The 24,803-nt window shown below is 42.4% G+C and overlaps 1 protein-coding gene across 7 annotated transcripts in view; it reads left to right on the forward strand.

Moving 5' to 3' along the window:
• PHLDB2 (pleckstrin homology like domain family B member 2) overlaps positions 1 to 24,803 on the forward strand; it is a 238,032-nt gene that overhangs the window by 108,122 nt on the left and 105,107 nt on the right. Inside the window, exon 1 of one of the 7 annotated variants that reach the window (XM_063630647.1) lies at positions 11,816 to 12,057. The exons of 4 other annotated variants lie outside the window; for them this stretch is intronic. The gene's annotated coding sequence lies outside the window, so the exon portion shown is untranslated. Of the gene's footprint in view, positions 1 to 11,815; positions 12,058 to 12,309; positions 12,360 to 24,803 lie in introns of those variants that run through there. 2 more of the 7 variants (XM_063630644.1, XM_063630645.1) reach the window with 2 other exon arrangements.

Raw genomic sequence — 24,803 nt, forward strand, 5'->3', positions numbered from 1 at the left:
TCTAAAAGTGGGGAAATACCAGGTAGTAAATGAAGGCAAGGGGATGAAAAGTACTATTGACAGATGTTTAAGAGGTAAAAATTACACAATTTGGCAATGGATTGGTAATAGGGGTTGAGGAAGAATTGAGGGACTGAAGAAGTTTTCCAGATAAGGGAGTTGGATGACTGGATCTAAGAGGGTGTCCTTTACTTAATTGTAGACTACAATTAAGAAGGAGGGCTGAGGGGTGCACATGAGGGAAGGTGATAATGATGTAATGATTAGGACATGTTACGTCTGCTGTGCCCAAAGGATACCCCTGTGTAGGTAGACAGTATGCGACCCTCACCTTCCCTGTGTACATTCCTAAACCTTCCTTCTTTCTTGTACTGAGGATTGTGGAAGTTGGAATGAAAAACAAAGGACTGATATTTCCAGTAGGATCAAAGCATTCAACAAAGTAATGGAGAATCTATCATAAAATGCTAATAGCCCCTGAGAGATAAAACTTTCTTTTGAGAACTAATTACCAGTGAATTATTCATCAAGGGTAAGGTTGCTCCCCCACCACCCACCATTAGGGATCCTTCAAAATTGCCTGTGTAAGGAATTTTCCACCTGGATAGTCACTTTGATAACTTCTGCAGGACAAAACTAGCTTTTGCAACAGGAAAACAATAAACCGCATCAGAGCTTGTCTTGATTACATTGCTCATCAATGCTCAGCAGACTAGAGGAGTAAAAAGCCTAAGTGCTTTGGTGCTTTGACCCCCCCAAACAGCACTCCAATTGTTGAGGGATCTCAGACCTTATCTGGGATTTTTGTTGAAGAAACAGAGGAAGAGCCCCAGAAAGCTCTGCCAACAGGTTTGGGGTGTGGGGAGAAAAATACTCCCTTTAGACATATACAGTCGTGCACTGCATAATGTTTCAATCAGTGAGGGACCACATGTACAACAGTGGCCCTGCAAGATTATAATGGAGCGGAAAAATGTCTTATCATCTGGTGACAGTGGTACAGTAGCACAACACCTCACCTTTTCTGTGTTGAGATGTTTAGATACACAAATATTTACCATTATATTACAGTTGCCTACAGTATTCAGTACAGTAGCATGCTATATAGGCTTGTAGCCTAGGAATAGGCTATGCCATTCTTATGGCTATGCCATATAGACTGGGTGTGTAATAGACTATGCCACCCAGGTTTGTGTAAGTGGACTTTATGTTTGCACGATGACAAAATTACCTAACAACGCATTTCTTTTTTTTTTTTTTTTTTGAGACAGAGTCTCGCTTTGTCACCCAGGCTGGAGTGCAGTGGCGCAATCTCGGCTCACTGCAAGCTCCGCCTCCTGGATTCACGCCATTCTCCTGCCTCAGCCTCTCCGAGTAGCTGGGACTACAGGCGCCCGCCACCACGCCCGGCTAATTTTTTTGTATTTTTAGTAGAGACGGGGTTTCACCGTGGTCTCGATCTCCTGACCTTGTGATCTGCCCGCCTCGGCCTCCCAAAGTGCTGGGATTACAAGCGTGAGACACCGCTCCTGGCCCTAACAATGCATTTCTCAGAACATAGCCCTAGCCTCAAGCAATGCCCGACTGTATATGAAACTTTCCTCTTGTGAATTGATGGGTTGCTAAGCCTTTTATAAAGCTAACTTTAATATTAACATTGAAGATACAGTGAATCCATATACCCATGTTAAAGTTCTGGAGTTTTGTTTTTTTTTTGATATGGTCTCACTCTATTGCCTAGGCTGGAATGCAGTGATGGAGTCATAGTTCACTGCAGCCTTGAATTCTTGGGCTCAAGTGATCCTCCTGCCTCAGTCTCCAGAATAGGTAAGACTATAGGCCCAAGACACCATGCCTGGATAATTCAAAAAAAAGCTTTTTAGAGAAGGGGTTTTGCTATGTTGTCTAGGCTGGTCTCAAACTCCTGGGCTCAAATGATCCTTCCACCTTGGCCTCCCAAAGCGCTGAGATTCCAGGCATAAGCCACTGTGCCAGGCCAAAGTTCTGAAAATTCTTATGTCAGTCTTGTAAATATAAACTAATACCTTAAGAATCAAGCTCTGGAAATCACCAATAAGAGAATGACCTTTTAAATAGAGCTTCTTTTGTTTTCCATTTGAACAGCACAGCAAGTGAATTTTGATAATCTTCTTTAGGAATATTTGTAACTCAGAAATTCTTAGTTATTGTCATTATACAAAATAGACACTTGCACATGTATTTTATAGCAGTGCAGTTCACAATTGTAAAGATGTGGAACCAACCTAAGTGCCTATCAACTAATGAGTGAATAAAGAAAATGTGGTATAGATACACCATGGAATACTATTCAGCCATTAAAAGGCATGAAATAATGTCTTTTCCAGCAACTTATATGGAGCTGGAGGCCATGATTCTTTTTTTTTTTTTTTTTTTTTTGAGACGGAGTCTCGCTCTGTCACCCAGGCTGGAGTGCAGTGGCGCGATCTCGGCTCACTACAAGCTCCGCCTCCCAGGTTCACGCCATTCTCCTGCCTCAGCCTCCCGAGTAGCTGGGATTACAGGCGCCCGCCACCACACCCAGCTAATTTTTTGTATTTTTAGTAGAGATGGGGTTTCACCATGTTAGCCAGGATGGTCTCGATCTTCTGACCTCGTGATCCACCCACCTCGGCCTCCCAAAGTGCTAGGATTACAGGCATAAGCCACCGTGCCCATCCGCTGGAGGCCATTATTCTAAGTGAAATAACAGGGGTGGAAAACCGAAAACCGTATGTTCTCACTTATAAGTGGGAGTTAAGCTATGGGTACACAAAGGTATACAGAATGACATAATAGACTTTAGAAACTCAAAGGGAGAAGGTGAGGGGGGCAGGGCTAGGGATAAAAAACTACACATTAGGTAAATGTACACTACTTGCATGATGGGTGCACTAAAATATCAAAATTCATCACTATGTAATTCATTCGTGTAATAAAAAACTACTTGTACCTAAAAAGCTGTTGAAATTTTAAAAAATTTAAAAATAAATTCTTGGTTTTTGAGGATAGCCACAAATTCAAATGAGACTAAAATAACCATACTAAGATGAAGCAGGAGGATCACTTGACCCCAAGAGCTTAAGACCAGCCTGGGCAACATAGCAAGACCCCATCTCTACAAAAAAATTTTAAAATCTGGGTGTGATGGCATGCACTTGTGGTCCTAGTTACTTGGGAGGCTGAGGCATGAGGATGGCTTGAGTCCAGTTTTCAAGTTACAATGATCTATGATTACCCCACTATACTCCAGCCTGGGCAACAGAACAAGACCTTGTCTTTAAAGTAAATACATAAATAAATAAAGGAACTATACTAGTCATAACATCACTACCTGTATCTCAGAAATAAATGCTTCAAACAACCTTGAGCACTAACATAAATCTCCAGTCAGAGTTGAGTGCTATAAAATAATGTTTTTGGCCAGGTGTGGTGGCTCATGCCTGTAATCCCAGCACTTTGGGAGGCCAAGGCGGGCAGATCACGAGGTCAGGAGATCGAGACCATCCTGGCTAACATGGTGAAACCCCGTCTCTACTAAAAATACAAAAAATTAGCCAGGTGTGGTGGTGGTGACCTGTAGTACCAGCTACTCGGGAGGCTGAGGCAGGAGAATGGCATGAACCTGGGAGGCGGAGCTTGCAGTGAGCCGAGATCACACCACTGCACTCCAGCCTGGGTGACAGAGCAAGACTCCGTCTAAAAAAAAAAATTTTTTTTGTTAGTGTTCTTTGCAATTCTCCTGAGAGAAGCAATGACATTGTCCCCATCAGGGGGAACATCAAAAATGGTCCGGCAAGTAGCTCTGAGCCCCTGCAGACATAGCCAGTTAATTGGAATGTTGTCACTGAATTTCTAGTCCATCAGTGACCCAACAGCCAAAAGGTGCCTATTCATGTGTATTTCTGTGAGCATTTTAGGATCTGTGACTACAGAGTAATCATAACTCTGAAAAAGAAAAAGGGCAGTCAGGAGTGGACGGAGAGATTTAATATCTTAATTGTGGCCCTAATGAATACGCAGTTCACAGCTGAGCAGCCTCAACTTGAGACTGACACCTTGTTTAATACAGGAAGTAGAATGGGGCTTTATTAGAGTCTTTAAATGTTGTGGCTGGAGCTCATATTTCTTTTTCACCCTATGCCTATATAATCATGTTGTTCCGCTTCCTACATAGCCGCTGGCTCTTCCTGTTGTCCCGCAGCAAGGAGCCAGTGCAAGTTTAGAGTAAGGAAATGACATAATTAAAATGGTATTTGATGCGAGGCCTAAAATTCAAAGCCCCATCTTTCCCCTTTCCTCAAATCTGGCCCCAGCATCCTAGATCTTATCTCCTACTCCTCCCTCCCCAGCTCAGGCGGCTGTATTACTCACTCTTTCCCAAACCTGCCTTGGCTTTACTGTCCTCCTACATTGCTCATGGTCTTTCCTCTGCCTAGAAGGCCCCCCAACCTTTTTTTTTTTCCAATATGAAACTCACATATGTTGTCTTCCCTGGTGGACTCATTGGACACAAATACCCCTTCACCTGAACTCTTCTGTATCGTTGTTTTTTAGTATATGTTACATTATCATATTAAAGTTATATGCTAGGCAGTATAAAACAGAGTAGGTGCTTCGTAAACTTGCCTTTAACATTCCTCATGTTCTGAATCCTGGCCCCTGCTCTCAGTTTTCAGAATTCTCCCGTGTACTGAAGTCTGTGTATATCTGACACATCAATTTGGACATCTATCCAAATTGGATAGATGCCCAAGGTGGCATTCTCCCTCTCTCTCTCACTCTCTCTCTATATATATATACATAAAATAAATATTATATATATAATTATGTTATATGTAAAGATCATATATAATACACATTATATATTATATATACATAAATTAATATTATACATAGATTATATAATAATCCTTATGTATAATTATCTTTATGTATAACATTAAGGACAAATTTGAAATCAAGGTATGGTATAACTGGAGGGATGATGAAAGTCAGATGAAAGGAAAAACAAAGAAAACTAATAGAGAGAAGAGAAACTGAGCTCTCTTCAGTATCAAGGAATACTGCTGATAAGGTGTTGTTTTTTTTTCCATGATAAGCATATAAGATACAGAGAAACTCCTTGTTTTAAGCCCACTATGCAGGCAAAGTAGACCAATTCAGGGTCCTCAAGTGATAAGAAAAGTGAGCCAGATAACACAGCTGGGATAGGTTAATCTAAAAGACAGACAGACACACACACACACACACACACACACACACACACACACCATCCTTTTCCTGCCTGATTACAATACAGACTCACAGAAAAGATTCGGGGTAGGGTGGAAAGAGAACATTTAATGCAGAAATTAATCAGATGTTCCAAATAGATTTACATTTTTCTCATAATTAGAGAACCTACCTTGTAATTGTTTAAAGATAAAGCAGCACATGGGGATAATCATTAAACTTGAGGAGACAAAAATTAGGTATTTGCCTTTTTATGCCCCTACGAGGTTAAAGTGATTTTCACTTTAGTTTTGGTTAACGTTCTGGTATTAATTTGATTAATATTTATACTTTATATATTTAATATATATTAGAGGATGTATAGTAAAAAACAAATATTCAATAAGATTATTGGAATCAAAATACATCAACATTTTAAAAAGGAGAGAAAAGCAAAGTCTTTATTACCGTTACACAAAAATTTACTGGTAAGTTTGACTCTGGGCTTCCTGGCAACAAGGAAACAAAGAGAAACACTGGGTTACATAGTTTGCCTTAACAACAGTTGCAAATCCAACGTGAAAATAGATGAATATGCCTTTTCTAAGAAATCAAAGTACATTCTTTTTTTAGAGAGAAAATTTATCTAAGTACTAAATTCTAAAAAGAGTATGTAAATTGGAACTGAACTTACATAGCTCAGTCAGTGTACAACTCAATGGTCAACATCATTATCAATAGTTCCAGAAAGGCAAATGTGGTTGGAAACTACTCTGCTGGGTGTTCTTTTTGTGCTATCTATCTTCTATGCAAGGAATGGTACCTACATTAACACACTGGCTCATAAAATATGAGTTCAGCCAGGCGCGGTGGCTCACACCTGTAATCCCAGCACTTTGGGAGGCCGAGGTGGGTGGATCAACTGAGGTCAAGAGTTCAAGACCAGCCTGACCAACATGGTGAAACCCCATCTCTTCTAAAAATACAAAATTAGCCAGGCGTGGTGGTACATGCCTGTAATCCCAGCTACTCCAGAGCCTGAGGCAGGAGAATCGCTTGAACCCAGGAGGCAGAGGTTGTGGTGAGCCAAGATTGTGCCATTGCACTCCAGCCTGGGCAACAAGAGCAAGACTCCATCTCCAAAAAAAAATAGTTCTTACTTTTCAGAATAGAAGTTTGCTTCTCAATGAAGATAAACAATGCACTCAAATTACTTGGCTATTGTATTAGTCCGTTCTCACACTCCTATAAAGAAATACCTGAGACTGGGTAACTTATAAAGGAAAGAGGTTTAATTGACTCACAGTTTCGCATTGCTGGGGAGGCCTCAGGAAACTTAACAATCATGGCAAAAGGCAAAGGAGAAGCAGACACTTTCTTCACAGGGCAGCAGGACAGAATGAATGCAAGAAGGGGAAATGCCAGACACTTACAAAACCATCAAATCTCATGAAAACTTACTATCATGAGAACAGCATGGGGGAAACTGCCCCCAAGATCCAATTACCTCCACCTGGTCCCACTCTTGACACTTGGGGATTATGAGAATTACAATTCCAGGTGAGATTTGGGTTGGGACACAGAGCCAAACCATATTAGCTAGCAAAGGGGGCTGAATCAGGGCTTAAAACCCAGTTCTGCTTGACTTTACAGTCAATGATTTTTCCACTGCACTTTGCAAGTAGAAACTTCTTGTTTCATTAAATCATCATAATATTAAAGCGAACTTCAGCACAAACAATTGTTCCATGAGTTAAACTGCAGTAAGATTGAAATGAGTTAATAGCTACAAAGATTTGTTAGGCTATCATTGCAGAGAAAGGAGCAAATATACAGATTCAGGACATAAAAAGTTAAATCTAACCGATCTTTTCTAATAAAAGAGAACAATAGCAAAAATAATTCCAAATGGAATAACATAAATAATTCATAATATCACTGTATGTGTTTCAAAGTGAGCAGGTATGTACAAACCTACTCCCAAAGACCACAGAAGCTGAAAAGCCAAAGAAAGAGGCTGACAAGTCCAGTTTCTCAGAAAGAAACATTTAATAGAGACTTATGAACAGAAGCCATGTCCCCAGTGGCTGCGGAAAAAGATGGTGCAGAGTCAAGACACATAAACTAAAGAAAAAGAATGTGTGGGAGAATTGAAGTCGATCCCTCGGGGAGAGGCAAGAATGCTACGTGAATCTGCCCATGGGCAGGATTTATGGTCAAGGTTGTTTTGATCCAAGGGCAGGATTTAAGGTAACAGTAGATACAGTACAAATCTTAGAGTAATTCCCAGAACTCGGGTTAATCAGAAGTCAACACATAATCTTCCATGGAATTAGGGTAAAAAGAAAAAAAAGTCAGCATGGCAGATTAGCATCCAAGATAGAGTTGCTTTAGCCTCAACACTGTGCAACACTTTAAGGTTCCCCACCTGAGACGGTGAAGGACACAGGAAAGTAAGATCAGGGACTGTAACCACTACAGATCCTGGAGAGGCAAACAAGAAAGGTCTGCTGTTTAGTTTACAACACAATATCACTAGTGATAAGGAATGGCAGAGCGGAGGCAGGACTCTGGTCTGTGATTAAATAGAAAACTTTATTATAAAAAACCCAGGAAATAGAAAAAGTAGAAAGACTCTCTCTTTTTCCTTTTTTCTCTTTCTTTCTTTCTTTCTTTTTCTTTTCTTTCTTTTTCTTTCTCTTTCTCTCTCTCCCCTTCCCGTGCTTCCCTTTCTCCTTCCTTCCTTCCTTCCTTCCTTCCTTCCTTCTTTCCTTCCTTTCTTTCCTTTCTTTCTTTCTTCTTTCTTTTCATCACCATTACTAAAAGAAAGTCTGGTAATATAATAATAACGATAACAGTTGTACTTTATTGAGTGCTTTCTATAGATGTTGAGGTCTGCATTTGTCTTTTTTTTTTTTTTTTTTTTTTTTTGAGACAAAGTCTCACTCTGCCACCCAGGCTGGAGTGCAGTGGTGCCATCATGGCTCACCCAGCCTCGAATTCTCAGGTGATTCTCCCACCTCAGCCTCCTGAGTAGCTGGGACTACAGATGGTGCACAACCATGCCTGGCTAATATTTTTGTATTTTTAGTAGAGAGAGGGTTTTGCCGTGTTGGCCAGGCTGCTCTGGAACTTCTCGTATCAAGTAATCCTGCTATCTCAGCTCCCAAGGTGCTGGGATTACAGGCGTGAGCCACTGAGCCTGGACCGAATTTATCTAATTTAACACTTGCACCTTCAGGGTGGTCTCGTCTATCTTCAGGCTGCTATGGCCTTATGAAAGCTATTGAAAACCATTCTAACTCATTAGGAATGGGAAACTTTGCAGGGTTTAGTCACTTGAAAAAGTCACATTCAATGACTACTTTTTGAGTCCCTTCCATGTGTAAGTCTTGGAGTATGATTCATACAAAAATGAATAAAATGACTCCATTTGCCTTCTAGGAGCTTGGCTATCATAAGAGATAGAGACGCTAGCAGATAAAACAAGGCAGTGAAGGGAGGCCAGTGAGGATTACTTTTTGTCTAGTAATTTGGAATTATTCCTTATGCAGAAATGTTCCCTAGTAACATTCATACTTAGAAAAGAGGTAGAAGGTAGCATTAAAGACAATGAACTCAAGAACAAGTGCTCAAATTCTGCCTCTACCAACTTATTACCTGAGTGACAATTGACTTCTCTGTGATTCCTTTTTTACTTATAAAATGGGAGTAGTAACAAACAGTAACTCTCATAGGATTATTGCATCAACTAATATTGTCCTATATTTGGAAGAATACTGGATACTTATACAATAGTAATTGTTGCTGTCAATAAATTTAGCTATTTTTTTCTTAGACATAAATATTGGCAATCTAATTATGGCCATTCTAAATGTGTTGTGTTGGTGCACATTCTCCTTAGACCTTCTGAAGGGAGAAAAGTTGTCTCTAAGTTGTCTGTGTAGTCAAGTGTATTTCTGGCATTGCTCGAGGCAAGGAAATGTTTGCAACACAGTGCTCTGGGTCAAAGCCATGATTTATTCTTGAGCACCATTTACATGTCTGGCATCCTTGTAGGCACACTAGGGATATAGCACTGGAGAGAACAGGCAAAGCTCTCTGCCTGCCTGCCTGCCTTACATTCCAGTGAGGAGAGACAGACAATAAACGTAATTTTAAAAGTACATTTTACAATATAATAGAATGTGGTGACTTTGTCAAAAAGTAACTTTAAGTAGTATGGAAAATACATTTTAAACTTTAAGTAGAGTGGTCAGAGCAGGCCTGAGCAACACGGTGACATTGAACAGTGTCTTGAAGGAAGTGAGGGAGTGAACCATGCAGATACTTGGGACGAGGGAATTATAGGCAGAGAGGGCAATTAGAACAAAGGCCCTGAGATAGAACGTATTTACCTAGGAATCCAGTCTATGAGGCCACTGTGGCAGGGGCTAAGTGAGTGATAAAGGGGAAGTAAGAGGCAGGGCACAGTGGCTCACACCTGTCATCCCAACACTTAGGGAGGCGGAGGCAGACAGATCGCTTGAGCCCAGGAGTTCAAGAACAGTGTGGTGAAACCCCATTTCTGCAGAAAATTCAATATTAGCTGGGCATGGTGGTCTGCACCTGTGGTCCCAGCTATTCAGGAGGCTGAAGTGGGAGGATCACTTGAGCCCAGGAGATTAAGGCTGCAGTGAGCTACGACTGCGCCATTGCACTCCAACCTGGGTGACAAAGCGAGGCCTTGTCTCAAAAAAAAAAAAAAAAAAAAAAAAAGAAGAGAAAAGAAAAGAAAATTCCAAGGTAAAGGAAATAAAATGATTTTATGTTTATGGGGATGATCCAAAAAAGAGGAGGAAAGAGATGACGTGGGTGAGAAAAGAACATTGCTGGAGCACTTAACTGTTTAACTGTTGGATGCTTCTGCAGGGCAAAAACTCAGGACAGGGAAAAAAATTCCTCTAAAAAACCAGGCATTCCTAACAAACATATGAAAAAAAGCTCATCATCACTAGTCATTACAGAAATCCAAATCAAAACCACAGTGAGATACCATCTCACACCAGTTAGAATGGCGATCATTAAAAAGTCAGGAAACAACAGATGCTGCAGAGGATGTGGAGAAATGGGAATGCTTTTACACTGTTGGTGGGAGTATAAGTTAGTTCAACCATTGTGGAAGACAGTGTGGCGATTCCTCAGGGATCTAGAACTAGAAATACCATTTGACCCAGCAATCCCATTACTGGGGATATACCCAAAGAATTATAAATCATTCTACTATAAAGACACATACAAACGTATGTTTATTGCAGCACTGTTCGCAATAGCAAAGACTTGGAACCAACCCAAATGCCCATCAATGATAAAGGAAATGTGGCACATATACACCATGGAATACCATGCAGCCATAAAAAAGAATGAGTTCATGTCCTTTGCAGGGACATGGATGATGCTGGAAACTATCATTCTCAGCAAACTAACACAGGAACAGAAAACCAAACACTGCATGTTCTCATCATAAGTGGGAGTTGAACAATGAGTACATATGGACACAGGGAGGGGAACACCACACCCCGAGGCCTGTTGGGGGGTGGGGGACAAGGGGAGGGAGAGCATTAGGACAAATAACTAATGCATGCAGGGCTTAAAACCTAGATGAAGGGTTGATGGGTGCAGCAAACCACCATGGCACATGTATACCTGTGTAACAAACCTGCACGTTCTGCACATGTATCCCAGAACTTAAAGTATAATTAAAAAAGAAATTTTAAAAGGGCATTCTGTAGGTGAGGCTCTCCCTAAAATTAAAAGTCAAACTTTTACTTGCACATATGAAAAATGCATTAAATAAGCTATTTCTTCAGTGACAGTATACTGAGTTCTGCTCATGGTGCCAGCTACTTTGCATATATTATTCAGAAGCTTATTAGCTGCCCTGCAGCACCAGTATCATTTATTGCTGCACTCTAGGTGAAGAAATTGTTGCTGGGAGCTACAACAACTTGCCCAAAGCCACAATGATCTTGCGCTTCGTTGTGCTCTTCTTTGCTGGTGTGAGATTCTCGAGGGCCAATGTCCTTCATCTGCATAACTCTAGGGACTCGCCCAGACCTTGGAAGAGGTTCACATTCCCGCGTGCCGAGATCGACTATGGGCCACCCTCGGTCTCATTCGTTGACTTCCAATAAAGCATTGGCTGGTAGACGTCTACATCAGCATTGTTTTCATTGGTTATAGCAACTCAGAAAAATATTGGGGAAAATATTAAAACTTTCAAGAGATGATTGCAAGAAAATCAGAATGAGTTTAAAACTCTCCTAACCCCAGTCCTTAGCTCAGGCCGTTCTCCAAGGATTTTGCAAACCTGCTTTCTGACGCAGCTGGTAAACTTGCCCCGGGGCGAACTGTCGGAAGGAGGTGCGGTCACCTGGAGTTTCCCAACAGATACTTCGCTGTCTAGTGAGGAAATCATCACCCGAGGACGTAAACCCTCCCGCCCTTCTTTCAGCTCTCAAAAAAAGCCTGCCACAAAAGTCCCTACTGCGTTGCTGTGAACGTAGCTTTGAGAAGCTGGCGCCCAGTGATGGGGCAAACAGCCATGCCCTTCCAGCAGCCGTGAAAGCCCCAACAGCAAACTGCCTGGGAGCGGGGTAGGTCACCAACTTCGTTGCTCGAACTCCCTGGGTGCCCGCCGCGGTGGTTACAAAGGGGGTCAAGGGTGCCGGACCCAGCCGCGCGGAGCCCACCATTGCGGCCCGAGGGGGGCCGGACGGTGTGGCGTGGCGCAAGGAGCGCGCCTACTTTCTCTCGCCGCCGGGAACGGACCGCACCAATGGCCAGGTGAGGAGGCGGCGGTGGTCGCCCTGGAGGAGGGGGTAGTGCCGACTCCGTGTGCCAGGAGTGCGTCCCGGGGACGCTGCCTCCCCCGCGGCCGAGTTGGTTGCCGCCGGTTGCGCTGCGGAGGGTTAGGGGCGGAGAGGAGGCAGTGGCTGCCCGGGCCGAGGAGGGGCGCGCTGACTGCTCACCGCGAGTCAGGAGGGGCTGGCGGGCTCACGGAGGGAGACAGGGTGGGCGGGGGCAAAGGCTAGGCGTTAGGGCGGCGGCGCCAGCGTAGAGCGGCGGTTTGGAGGAAAGATGAGACGGTGAGTGGGCTCCGGGGACACAGAGTTTCTTTGCTTCTTTACAGGCTGTAGGGACAAAAGCCCGGGCTGGGGTCGGCAGTGCCCAGGCTGCGCAGCTGGGTGGGTGGGGGTGGCGAACCCCGTTGTGCATGACTCTCGGGGGGCTGGGTAGATCTCCGGTTGAGGGGATCCCGGGGAGGGAGTGTCTGGTAGGGGAGATGCTTCCAGAGTGATTGTAGGAAACAGGCAGGATGTGGGGGAACTGGGGGCAACTTTTTCCAACAACTCTGGAATGCACATGGAGAGAGGGATGGGGATCCTTGGGATAGCTCCCTGAGAAAGAGAAGGTCCGCTGCTGGATGGTGTAGGGCGCGGGATGCAGAGAACTCTCCCCGCAAATATTTGGCTAGCTGCGCTTCTAGTTCCACTTTCTTTCAAGAGTGAACCTACGAGCTTTAACCGCCAAGAGCGGCTGATTCCGATTTGGCCTTTGACCCCCCCACTGAAAGTTTATAGTGTGGCCGTCTCGGCACCCCTAGAGATAGCAGCTGGAAGGCTTGGGGAGTATTCTAACCCTCTGTTTCTCCAGCGCCCTGCGCGGCGGAGGCGCAGCTGAATTGTTTGCTGGTTCGTTTAAAAACTTAGCCCCAGCAGTCATCGCTTATTAAAGCGCGGAGGACCTGGCTAACTCCCGCCACCACCAGGAAATTAAAAGGCTGACAGGCTATCCCTCCCAGGGTTGGGGTTTCCTGTTTGGAAGAGCTTGAGAAGTCAAACTGCTTCGCGGTTCCTCACTTACCTTTCTTATGTAAAAGAGGGAGCGATGCCCGCAGCTTTTTCTCTTGGTAAACTACCCGTGGCTGGAAATCCTCCGGGCGCCTGGCCCTGTCCTCTTCCCTAGAAATCTTTATGCTGCAACTCTGAAGTAGCTCTAAAGAGCTCTAGAATGCACAGCTAGTCATAGCCAGGCACAGCTGGGAGTGTAACTAGACGAGGCATAAAAATGTGGAGTCTTTTTAGTGTAAATATTTGTCAGCCACATTTCCCTTCGTAATATGAACGTGTAAGTTACAGATGTAGGTTTTCAAGTATTGGACGTGTAATTTTAAGCTTCCTAGTTTGGTTTAATTTGGGCGTTCGAGATATGTCTCTGGGATTCTAACGTTTGAATTCGGCTGGGAGAGATCTAAATGAGGTCCACAGTTTCAGAAGGTTAAACTTTTGCCCTGTGAACACTTGAATTCTTGGTTCCTGGTAGGTTAGCAACAGAACAGTCGGATTTGGGATAAATAAACCGTTATAGAGTTGCCCACTATTTTAACAGAATGACTATATCTCTCTTGCCGTTGCCTTCAATTGTGTAAATATTTGTTTGAATAAAGAGCGAAGGTTCTTTGAAAAGTGACAGTTCTGTCTATTCTTGGCTCCCCTTTCACATCCTCTGCTTAGTTATTTAAAAGGATTTTCTTTGCCTCTTACATTTAATGGGGAAATTTAAACATTCCATGTACTTAAATTCTGTAGTCTCCAAACCATTAATAACTGGCAAATTCTTTAATGACAAGGAAGAGTTGAGTTTGTGCTCTTAGTTGGCTAATGTAGCCTTCATCTCTTGAGACCCAGAGGTTTGCAGATCTCAGCCTGTCACAAGTGGAAAAATGAGATGTCTGGTTAAGAGTAGTCATCATTTCAGTCAATTTGCAGGCCTCAATCTGTTTTATGCAGCTGGCAGCTGCTGTTCTTTTGGTGTTGAGATCGTCTGCCACAGGTGTCGCCTGGATCCCTGTTTGAAAAGGGGAGGAAAAGATACTTAGGAAATTAGACTAAGAGCTTGCTCACTCCTCCCTTCAAGAACTGTGACTAAGCTGAAACTCGTTAGCAACCTTTCCAGAAACATTTACCATGTGTGTTTGTTGTGTGTGCAAGAGAGGAAAAAATAAGCCAAAGTGATTAACCAATCTCTGGTTTTCACTATTTTCTTCAAAGCTCCATTTTGAGGTCTATAAGCAAGGGTTGACTCTGGAGTTCATTGGAGAAGTTACTTTGGCTCACTAAAACTTCTGCCTCCTTGGTTCAAGCCATTTTCCTGCCTCAGCCTCCCGAGTAGCTGGGATTACAGGCGCCTGCCACCACACCTGGCTTATTTTTCTATTTTTAGTAGTGACAGGATTTTGCCACGTTGGTCAGGCTGGTCTCAAACTCTTGACCTCAGGTGATCCACCTGCCTTGGCCTCCCAAAGTACTGGGATTACAGGCATGAGCCACCACACCCGGTCTCCTTTTAAATATTTTTAAAAGAGTAGTTAACGTTATGGCTTTATATCCTGATTTTCAACCCTTAGCAGGGAGGCAGTGCTATGGTGCTGTGGATGGCTTAGAGTGACAGTGGCTTTGTACATTTTCTAGGTGAAGTACCTGTGCCTTATAAATCTATCTGTAAAGTCTTAGTGTACTTAATTGTTGATTGTGTAAATGTCACTCTTTTGAAACAAAAACACCTAAGTGATGTGCTTTATCTTAAAGTCCTGACATACATTAGAGCTGTGGTTTTCAATGGGAGAGGGGTTTTGGCCCCTAGGGGATATCGGCAACGTATTTTTGGCTGTAGCAACTGACAGAAGGAGAGTGCTACTGCCCTATAGTGGGTAGAGGCCTGGGATGCGGTTAAGCACCCTGCCATGCACCGAACACAAAAACAATTATGCAGCCCCAAGCCCTGCACTAGAGTATTGCCTGGGGGAGTAGGTTAACAAGATTAGGCATCTTAGTCTGATTTGGATCGTTAAGAAACTTGTTTAACTGTGTTAAACAAGAGACCCTTATCATAGAAGCCGTTTTGTATGCAGCAGATTCTTTTGTCCTTGCCATTTAGAGTCTTAATATACCATAGAGGTCGAGGAACTTGTGTTCATTGACAACTCTGAGTTGGATTAAAGTCATGGGATTTAGGAGCATTAGAGCACAAGGGAGCCTCAGAGATCACTTAATTTCTACCCCTTCTTTTTATAGATGTAAAAAGCAGAGACACTCAGAGCTTTAGGACTCATAAGGTCTCAGGTGAGCTAAGGGTGGGCAGACAAAGTTCTAGGTACAACCCAGGAGTTAAAAATTTTAAAATAGAGATTCAGGCAAATGGGAACAAAAAACAAAACACACTGGACCTGACCTTGTGTAAAAGTTTCAAAGCACCATTCCCTGTGAGAAAATAAATAAATGCTTCGATGGGGGAGGGGAGGCATTAGCCATAGAGACTGTGGGGCACATGCCTGGGTGCCCCAGTCCCAGAAAGGGGTAATTCCATTATATGACCTGTGACACTCCGCTTCTGATGCCTGCACCGTCCTTTCCATGGCAAAGTGGGCAACAGATGGTTCCACAGACATAGCAGATGTTGCTTTTGAATCCGGGTACAAAACAGAACATTTGAGATTTTCTGTCCCTCCCTGCCTTATCGGTTAAGAGTAGAGTACATGAATGGATAGGGCTGGCTTGGACAGAAGGGAGAATTACAGAGGCCTCCTGAGTATGGAAGAAAAAAAGACACCTGGTATATATGGAAATGAGCAAGTGTTGGGGAAATTGTGGGAGAAATTCATAAGCTGATGAGGGGATATCTAATATAAATTCAATTGCATAGAACTAGGATTAAGAATCAGAAGACAATTCAAGCTTAGCTATTCTTTCAGCATGTGGAACAAAATAACTATGGGGGTAAAAGGAACCTTAGAAATCCTCTTATCTGAATCTTTTCCCTCCAACCAACTAACTGGGTTAGATAGCGGCAGAATTTGCAAGCCTCCCGTTCTATTGCACTTCCTCCTGCACCCACAGTCTCTACCATTCTATGTGTTTACCTAATGGGAAAGAAAATGATAGTAAAGAAAGTTATTGTTAATTACTTGGGAGAGTTTTAAAAGCATGGCATTGGCCGGGCGTGGTGGCTCACGCTTGTAATCCCAGCACTTTGGGAGGCCGAGGCGGGAGGATCACAAGGTCAGGAGATCGAGACCACGGTGAAACCCCGTCTCTACTAAAAATACAAAAAATTAGCCGGGCGTGGTGGCGGGCGCCTGTAGTCCCAGCTACTCGGAGAGGCTGAGGCAGGAGAATGGCGTGAACCCGGGAGGCGGAGCTTGCAGTGAGCCGAGATCGCGCCACTGCACTCCAGCCTGGGCGACAGAGCGAGACTCCGTCTCAAAAAAAAAAAAAGCATGGCATTTTTGAATGGCTCTGTTTATAGAAAGGAGTTACCTTAATGAGTTTTTGATTATCAGAAAAGTTGTACACCATAGCCTGATTAATTACAAACATGTGTACTCTCCTGTTTACATTGTTATGGTTAGCCATTAGGCTCATGATTATGGATTCTAGTTCTGGGTGCCAAGTGGTCCTGCTGTGGTAGTTATTTTATCTAATACTCAAATCTGACAGGTTCTGGCCATATAGGAAAGTTTTTAGTATGCCTTTGGTGGGAGACATAAAACCTCTGAAAAGTGTTAAGATAGTTTCTTATCATTTTGACAGCTAGCCAAAGGGTGCACCTCAAAGCCAAGTACATAGTAATATATTTAGAAATGACTCAAGAGTGATAGCCCTTTTAAGGGATCTGTCCCCTCCCCCCCGCAGGTGCTATGCAAATGGGGTGTACCAGTCTTTTCATTATTACCTTTCATCTGGCCATTCTTGATACTGTTTTTCAGATGATGGAAGAGGAGACAGGAGTAGTTTTTAAAAAAATAACTGTTGGCTAGAAATATTTATGGGGGTTTGATTAAAGTAACTTGTCTTTTGAAAATAAATAAAACCAAATTTGTTAGCTCAGGTTTTCAAATCCCTTCAAAGTAAACATTTAGCAAGGCATTACTTATCTCTATGTTCATCCAGGAACTTGAACCTTCCGGGAGTTAATTTGCTTACAGTTGTTTTCATGACACTTAAGGATGTTTCTTAGACATTGCAGAAAAGGAGCTTTGTGCTTTATCTGCTTTAAAGGCAAGATAGTTGTCTATAGCAGCTCGTGGTCAATAAGAGAAAACCAAGTGTAAAAATCATTTTACTGATGTGTGGGAAACCTAGAGGTTGTAGGTAATTGCTATACAAAGAAACAGATTAATAAGATATAGAGTAACAGGGTTAGTTAGTCAAAAAAGTTTTGAGAGGATTTTTACAGGAGATACTTGTTTAGTGTGTTAGGTTGATTTTATTAGATGAAGTGCTTTTCCTTACTTTACAAAGTAAAAGGAAAGAAAATATTGTGTATGCCACTATTTATCGATGGCCTTAAGCCAGGTCAGCTTTTTCTGAGACTTGCTGCTAATTCAGTGGGAATTGGTGTTGATCATCTTAGAGTGTTTTGTTTGCACATTGCATGTGAATGCCCTAGATGGCAGCATGTTCATGGAACTAGCTTATGAAATAGCAAAAAAGTTAAAGATTACAGGAGTTTTCCAAGACTTCTTTCTTGACCACCCTACTGCTAAAACAAGGAAAGATAAAAGCAAAAGAAACCCAGCTCCTACATTCTTTTGACCAGTGCAGACCCAGTGTGAATAGTGCTGCACAGCCAAGAGATATTCAGAGGGGATTGAGAGGTGATGTCTGGCTGCCTCACTGCTTACGTCATTGCAGAAGTAGCTTTTCAAAAACAGCTTAAGATTTATAAAGGAAACTGCAAGCCATGGGAATGCAGACAAAACCTTTCTTATACATCATGCTCAATCAAATACCCATATTATATTACATTACCATAACTCTGACCAGGCCTTTTTCCCACTATGTTATGCTGAAACAATTTACCATGCCTTTGGAATGTCATGGGCATCAGTGCCCGTGAAATCTTTTCCCAATTAGGTAGCTGCCACCTTATCACTAAAACTATTTCTGTTCTGTGGTCATTTCCATTTCCTGCATTATATAATGAGCACTCCTGTGTTATTTAACCAGTATCTGTGGGAGTCTAGAAAGTTGGAGCAGAAAGAACATGTAGTTCACCCTCACTATGTTGAATATGGAGAAACTCCTGCTAAAACAAAATGAAGACAGGCGAATTGACGTGCTCCAGATCTTAGTTCTGTTAGCAGAACCAGAACTAAAATGGATCTTCTGACTCGCTTCCCTGGCAGCCTATCCAGTGTTCTTTCTACTAGATTGGCCACTGTAATAAAAATAACATCCTAACGTAACCATTTCCTTTATTAGATCTTTTGGCCAGAGTTATAAAAAACAGCATTGATTAAAATTAAATTAAACTTAGTCAATTATTTATCTCGACTTGTTCAAGTTATTTCCGTTCTTTCAAGCAGTAAGTGGTCAAAAGGTAGATAGCATGGAAGGGAAAAATTAAGTGTCTTGTAATACTCATTGTGCATAATCAGCTGCTAAGTAATAAAGATATGATATTACCATAATTATTATTTTTACTTTACAAAATTTTAGAAACCTACCCCACCCACTCATTTATTTATTTATTTATTTATTTATTTGGAGACAGAGTTGCTCTGTCACCCAGGCTGGAGTACGGTGGTGCGATCCAGCTCACTGCAACCTCGGCCTCCCAGGTTCAAGTGATTCTCCTGCCTCAGCCACCCAAGTAGCTGGGATTATAGGCGTGCACCACCACACCCAGCTAATTTTTGTACTTTAGTAGTGATGGGGTTTCGCCATATTGGCCAGGCTGTTCTCAAACTCCTGACCTCAGGTGATCTGCCCACCTCAGCATCACAGAGTGCTGGAATTACAGGCATGAGCCACCGAGCCCAGCTGCACCCACTCAGTTTTTGATGTAAAGCGAAATGCATTACAAACATGGAAGACGTGGTTGACCTGTGTTTGTTCCACCTCTTGTGAGCCTGTTTGTACTCTGACTATTCCCAGTTCACAAATATTGGGTTAGGGAATGGGAATTCCAGCAAGTATTTAGGTCTGGGGAATGTTACTTTGGAAAAATTAAATATTACTCTTAAGGGAGTGTCTTTTGATCAGTAGTGTGGGATGGGGCAGGATGGCGGAAAGATTGGAGAGTTTCCCTCCCACACGCTCTCCTCAGCTTCCAGTTCAAGTCCACGGAGGTGGTTTCAGGGTCAAGAGAGAGCATCTTTATCCACATATGATCCCCAGGTTGATAATTCTCTTGCTTGAAATTAGCTTTGAGATCAAAAGATCAGAGGGTGCTTTTCCCTGTAGCACTCCTGTGATTGAAGAAGAGTATCTGAAGTTACTTATCCCATGATTCTGTACTTCACTGGGTGATCACATAATAAAGGAAGACCCTTCTAGCTTTATGGAGTACTTGATCAGGATCCTTGGTTAGGATTCTATGAAGAACTTGACCTAAAGAGCTCCTCCACTTTCAGAGAAGCAGTAACAGAACTGTAAAATCTACAAAGTATGTTAGTCTCTTCCTTAACATAAGTTTCTAAGGGGTGTGTGTGTGTGTGTGTGTGTGTGTGTGTGTGTGTATTTTAACCTTTTAGTTGAGGCTGGAATTCTTGATATGGAGGGTTTGACAGTTTTATGAAGAAATCATTATTTGGGCACGCAGTGGTGACACTTAGCTACCCCACCTAACGTTATCTTGCAAATACCTTAAATGTGATGGCCTGCTTACTTGTTATCTTGAAAATGTATTTGCTTTCAGACTTCTCCCAGGTACTTAAAAATACATATATCAGCTTTTAGGAACTTAATTCAGTATGACAAAGAGTTAGTATTTTATACTTAAGAAAAAATCAACTAGGAGCCAGTGATATGACCCCAACCTTCTTTGTAATGTTAGCTACTATAATTTTTAAGGTAGTATATACATTTTATTGATGTTGACTTGCAGAATGCATGTAGCTTTTTTAAAAGATATTTTATTATGAAAAATATTAAACTACACAAAAATTTAAATGTACACTAAAAGAATAATAAAATAATAAACAAAGATCCATGTACCTATCACCCAGCTTCAACAATTATTTATATATGCTAATCTTGTTTCATTTGTAAACCTCACTTTACCCTGAAACATGGATTGTTATAAAGCAGATTCCAAACATCATTGTATTTCATTCGTAAATAATTTACAATGTAACTCTAAGAGTATTTTTAAGATATATTATCATCACACTTTTAAAAAACCACAGCATTATCATCTATTTTCCAGTCTCAAATTCTCTGATTGCCTCATATGTCTTTTTTTAATTTTAATTTTTTTTTTTTGAGACAGAGTCTTGCCCTGTCACCCAGGCTGGGGTACTGTGACACCATCTTGGTTTACTGCAGCCTTGGTCTCCTGGGTTCAAGTGATCCTCTCACCTCAACCTTCCCAGTAGCTGGGACTGCAGGCTTGTGCCACCATGCCTGGCTAATTTTTGTATGTTTTGTAGAGATGGGGTCTCACCATGTTGCCCAAGCTGGTCTTGAAGTCCTGGGCTCCAATGATCTGCCTGCCTCGGCCTCCTAGAGTGCTGGAATTACAGGCCTGAGCTACTGCTCCCAGCTCATACTTTTTAAAAAAAATGACAGGATCTTGCTGCGTCACCCAGACTGGAGTGCAGTGGCATGATCATAGCTCACTGCAGCCTTGCCCTCCTGGGCTCAAGTGATCCCCCTGCCTCCACCTCTGCCTCTGCCTCTGCCTCCTGAGTAGCTGGAACTACAGGCATGCACCACCATGCCTGGCTAATTTTTTAAATTTTTGTAGAGATGGGGTCTTGCTATGCTGGTCAGGCTGGTCTCAAACTCCTAGGCTCAAGCAATCCTCATGCCTCGGCCTCCTGAAGTGCTGGGATTATGAGCCTCAGCCACCTTGCCTAGCTTCATACATTTTAAAAAATAGATGGATTGTTCAAAACAGGATCCAAAACCATGTCCACACATTGCATTTAATTGGTATGCACCCTCAGTGTCTTTAATTGAGAATACTTCTCTCTTCCTCTTGTTTTTTTTTTTTTTTCCCCTTGCCATTTGCTTATTCATGAGTCTTCCCCTGAGCCCCCTCCCACCCCTGGGGACTTTCCCATATTTTAGAATTAGGTAATTGCATTTCTGGTTTTTTTTTAAAAAAAAAAAACATATTATTCTCTTCCTTGTATTTTCTGTACTCAGAGACAGCACACTTTTAATTTGTGTTGAGCTGAATTAATATATATATGTGTGTGTATATATATATATATATATTTCAATACTTATTGTCTCCTTTAAATATTGGTAAAGCTGCTTTAACACAAATGTGAGCCTAATTGGAGAAAGCACACCTTGATGATTTATGTAAAAGTAAGGAATTTTGCAAGTGTGAGGAACATTTAATGACACAAAAGTTTACTGAGGTTGCTTCTGCTTTCTGTCCTCCCCCAACCTGTCCTCTTCACTGGCTGAAGAGAGTTATCACAGGGAACATGCAGCTAAATTACTTGCAGAATCTAAAGAATATTTTAAAGTTCCTACAGACTAGTCTTACTCAAGGGACTAGCACAAAACTTTTTAAAAAATCCCTATGATTGATGGCTTACCCTCTTTACTAAGAGACCTATAAGATTTCTAACAATTCGTAATGTAAAACAATGTAGACTGACTTAAAAGTAGCCTCTGCTCACAGGAGATGAAGATCCTCATTTGAAATATGGTTATTGCTGTTGATTGTGATTACTTTTAGGAACCTTCGAATACCATCTGGAATTTTTTTTTCTTCTTCTTGTTTGACAGAGCTCAGACTTCAATACAGCTAGGGATAACAGAAGGGAATGGTAGCCTGGGGTTACACTCTTTTATTGTGACAGGAAGAAGCTGGAACTTCTTTTATATTGTGCTCCACTCCTTCCATCTGCACTTAATGTTCTCATTATCCCCCATCACTCTCCACTTCCTTCTGGGCCCCTTTTCCCTCCTGTAGCATCCTTTGAGTCTTTTGTTCTTTCCCTAATTGTCTTCCTTACTTCTTGTTTTAGGTATCTTTAGAATATGATAAAGTAAAAATTAAAAAAAAAAAAGAAAAGAAAAGAAAGAAAAAGAAAAGCAAGAAAGCAACTGTGTAATCGGTGTCCTGAGACATCACCGCCACATTCTGGTCCCCAGTGGCCCTCACCTTTCTCTCCAGCCCTGTCACACATCGCTCCCAACACCTGGTGAATTCCGACGATGTGTCTTGTCTGAATTCTGAAGAGTCCCCATTGGCAGTCACAAAAAGCCTTTGTGTGTTTTAGACCACTGTAGGCATGTGGACAGCATGTGTGTCTGTCTCTGTGTGTGTGTGCGTGTGCATGTCTACACACATTAGGATTTACAGCTGCCTGTTGTAATAGGCTCAGTCTGAAAGAATAAACAAGTCTCCTTATTTTGCCATTAAAATACATTTCTTCCCATGGAACTGCTTTTTTGGATCTTTTTGATAATTGTAAACATCCTCCTTGGAGAATATCCACCTACCTACATGTATCTAATGGGTAATAATTATTTTGTTCAAACAGGCAGGTCTTTGAGTGACAAAGAACATGGTGCAAAGGAAGAGGAGTTGGAATCCATTTGCTGCTGTGTTTATTTGCAAAACAGAACAATAAGGGGACTATGTCTACTAACAGGCTTTTTTCTCTCTCTACTGTGAGATATAAAATCTTGTGTGTGGAGGAAGAGTTTAAAGGAACAGCGGTTAGAAAGCCAGGATGAGGGAGTGGGAGAAGAGGAAGTTCTAAGGAGACAGATACTGAGACAGTGGGAAGGTCCAGGGTTACGGATGGCTGCAGAAGCTGTAGGGAATAGCATTGGAAGGAGAGAGGATCTGGGGCTATTTGCTTAGAGGGGGGTGTTTGCAGATGGGTTTGGGATATGTGGACAGGTGAGGCTTGTTTGCAGAGATAGAGGAGGTTGAGGAGGATATAAGAATGCAAGGAAATATTTGTGAAGTAGCTAGGTCTGTTTGCAGAGGGGGAGTTGAGGGGACTACGGGTTTAACTGAGGATGGTGTTTGGAGAACAGAGGATGAGGAAAATAGGCTGCTTTTTGACTTTTGAAATGAGAATATTGCTAGGAAGTGGTTGTTTCTGGAGCTTCTAATAATTAGTTCCCTCTTCCATGTGTTTTGATATTCGGATTAGTGGGAAAAGAAGTTTTTGTGTCCATTGTTGTCCACTGTAAAGCTTGGAGTTTCAGCTTGAACTAGATTTGTTTTTCCCTTCAATCCTCTGAAAGCTTCCCCTCAGGCCCCATCTGCTGCCATTGGTCACCACAGAAATACCCCCGCAGAATTCATGTAAAGAATGGCACTGCTTCTGAAGGACTGCTCTAAGCTGATGTCTGAATTCAATTACATGTCATCAGTGCATGCTTTATTCATAACATCATCTTATTGTAAACATCAGTGCTGAAAGAGACCAGCCTGTGGACCACCAGTGTGCAGGGAGCGCTTTGAACACCAGGCATCAACCACTGTCTGCCACAAAATGTGGACTCCGAGTCAGCATCTCTGCTCTGTGGCTCTTGCAGGGCATGGGTATAGACTCAAACTTTGTTATAAAGTGGAAATTTTGACCCACACCCTAATTTTTTTTGAAATGAGTTTTCCTGAATTTGCTTCTGTAATCTAAATCCCTCTGCATTTTCTCAACAATATGAAACGATTTACAGTTTTCTTTTTTTTTTTTTTTTTTTTTGAGACGGAGTCTCGCTCTGTCGCCCAGGCTAGAGTGCAGTGGCACAATCTCGGCTCACTGCAAGCTCCGCCTCCCGGGTTCACGCCATTCTCCTGCCTCAGCCTCTCCGAGTAGCTGGGACTACAGGCGCCCGCCACCACGCCCGGCTAATTTTTTGTATTTTTAGTAGAGACGGGGTTTCACCGTGGTCTCGATCTCCTGACCTCGTGATCCGCCCCCCTCAGCCTCCCAAAGTGCTGGGATTACAAGCGTGAGCCACCGCGCCCGGCCTACAGTTTTCTATCACTTGCTCTTGCAGTCAGTCCCTCTTCGATTAATTCCTACTATATTGATTGGATGATCCTAAGGCAGTGTCTGTATATGACAGTGTGAAATGACAAGTAATATGTTGTATAATTTGGGAATTCTCCATACTCACTTCGTATAAATTACCTGGATAATTGCATTTATGTAGGCCAGACTTTAAGTCCCTCTTCTCTAACACAACACAGCACAATACAACACAACAGACATTTAAATTTGTTTCTTTGCTTTTAAAACTTCGTTCTTGGCCTGGCATGGTGGCTTCTGCCTGTAATCCTAGCACTTTTGGGAGGCCAAGGCAGGTGGATTACTTGAGCCCAGGAGTTTAAGACCAATCTGAGAAACATGGTGAAAACCCGTTTCTACAAAAAGTACAAAAAAAAAATTAGCCAGGTGTGGTGGCTCATGCCCTGTAGTCCCAGCTACTGGAGATGCTGAAGTGGGAGGATGGCTTGAGCCTGGGAGGCAGAGGTTGCAGTGAGGCAAGATTGTGCCACTGCACTCCAGCCTGGGTGACAGACCCTGTTAAAAAAAA

The sequence above is a fragment of the Symphalangus syndactylus genome, chromosome 21 (assembly GCF_028878055.3).
Source record: "Symphalangus syndactylus isolate Jambi chromosome 21, NHGRI_mSymSyn1-v2.1_pri, whole genome shotgun sequence".
Lineage (NCBI taxonomy): Eukaryota > Metazoa > Chordata > Mammalia > Primates > Hylobatidae > Symphalangus > Symphalangus syndactylus.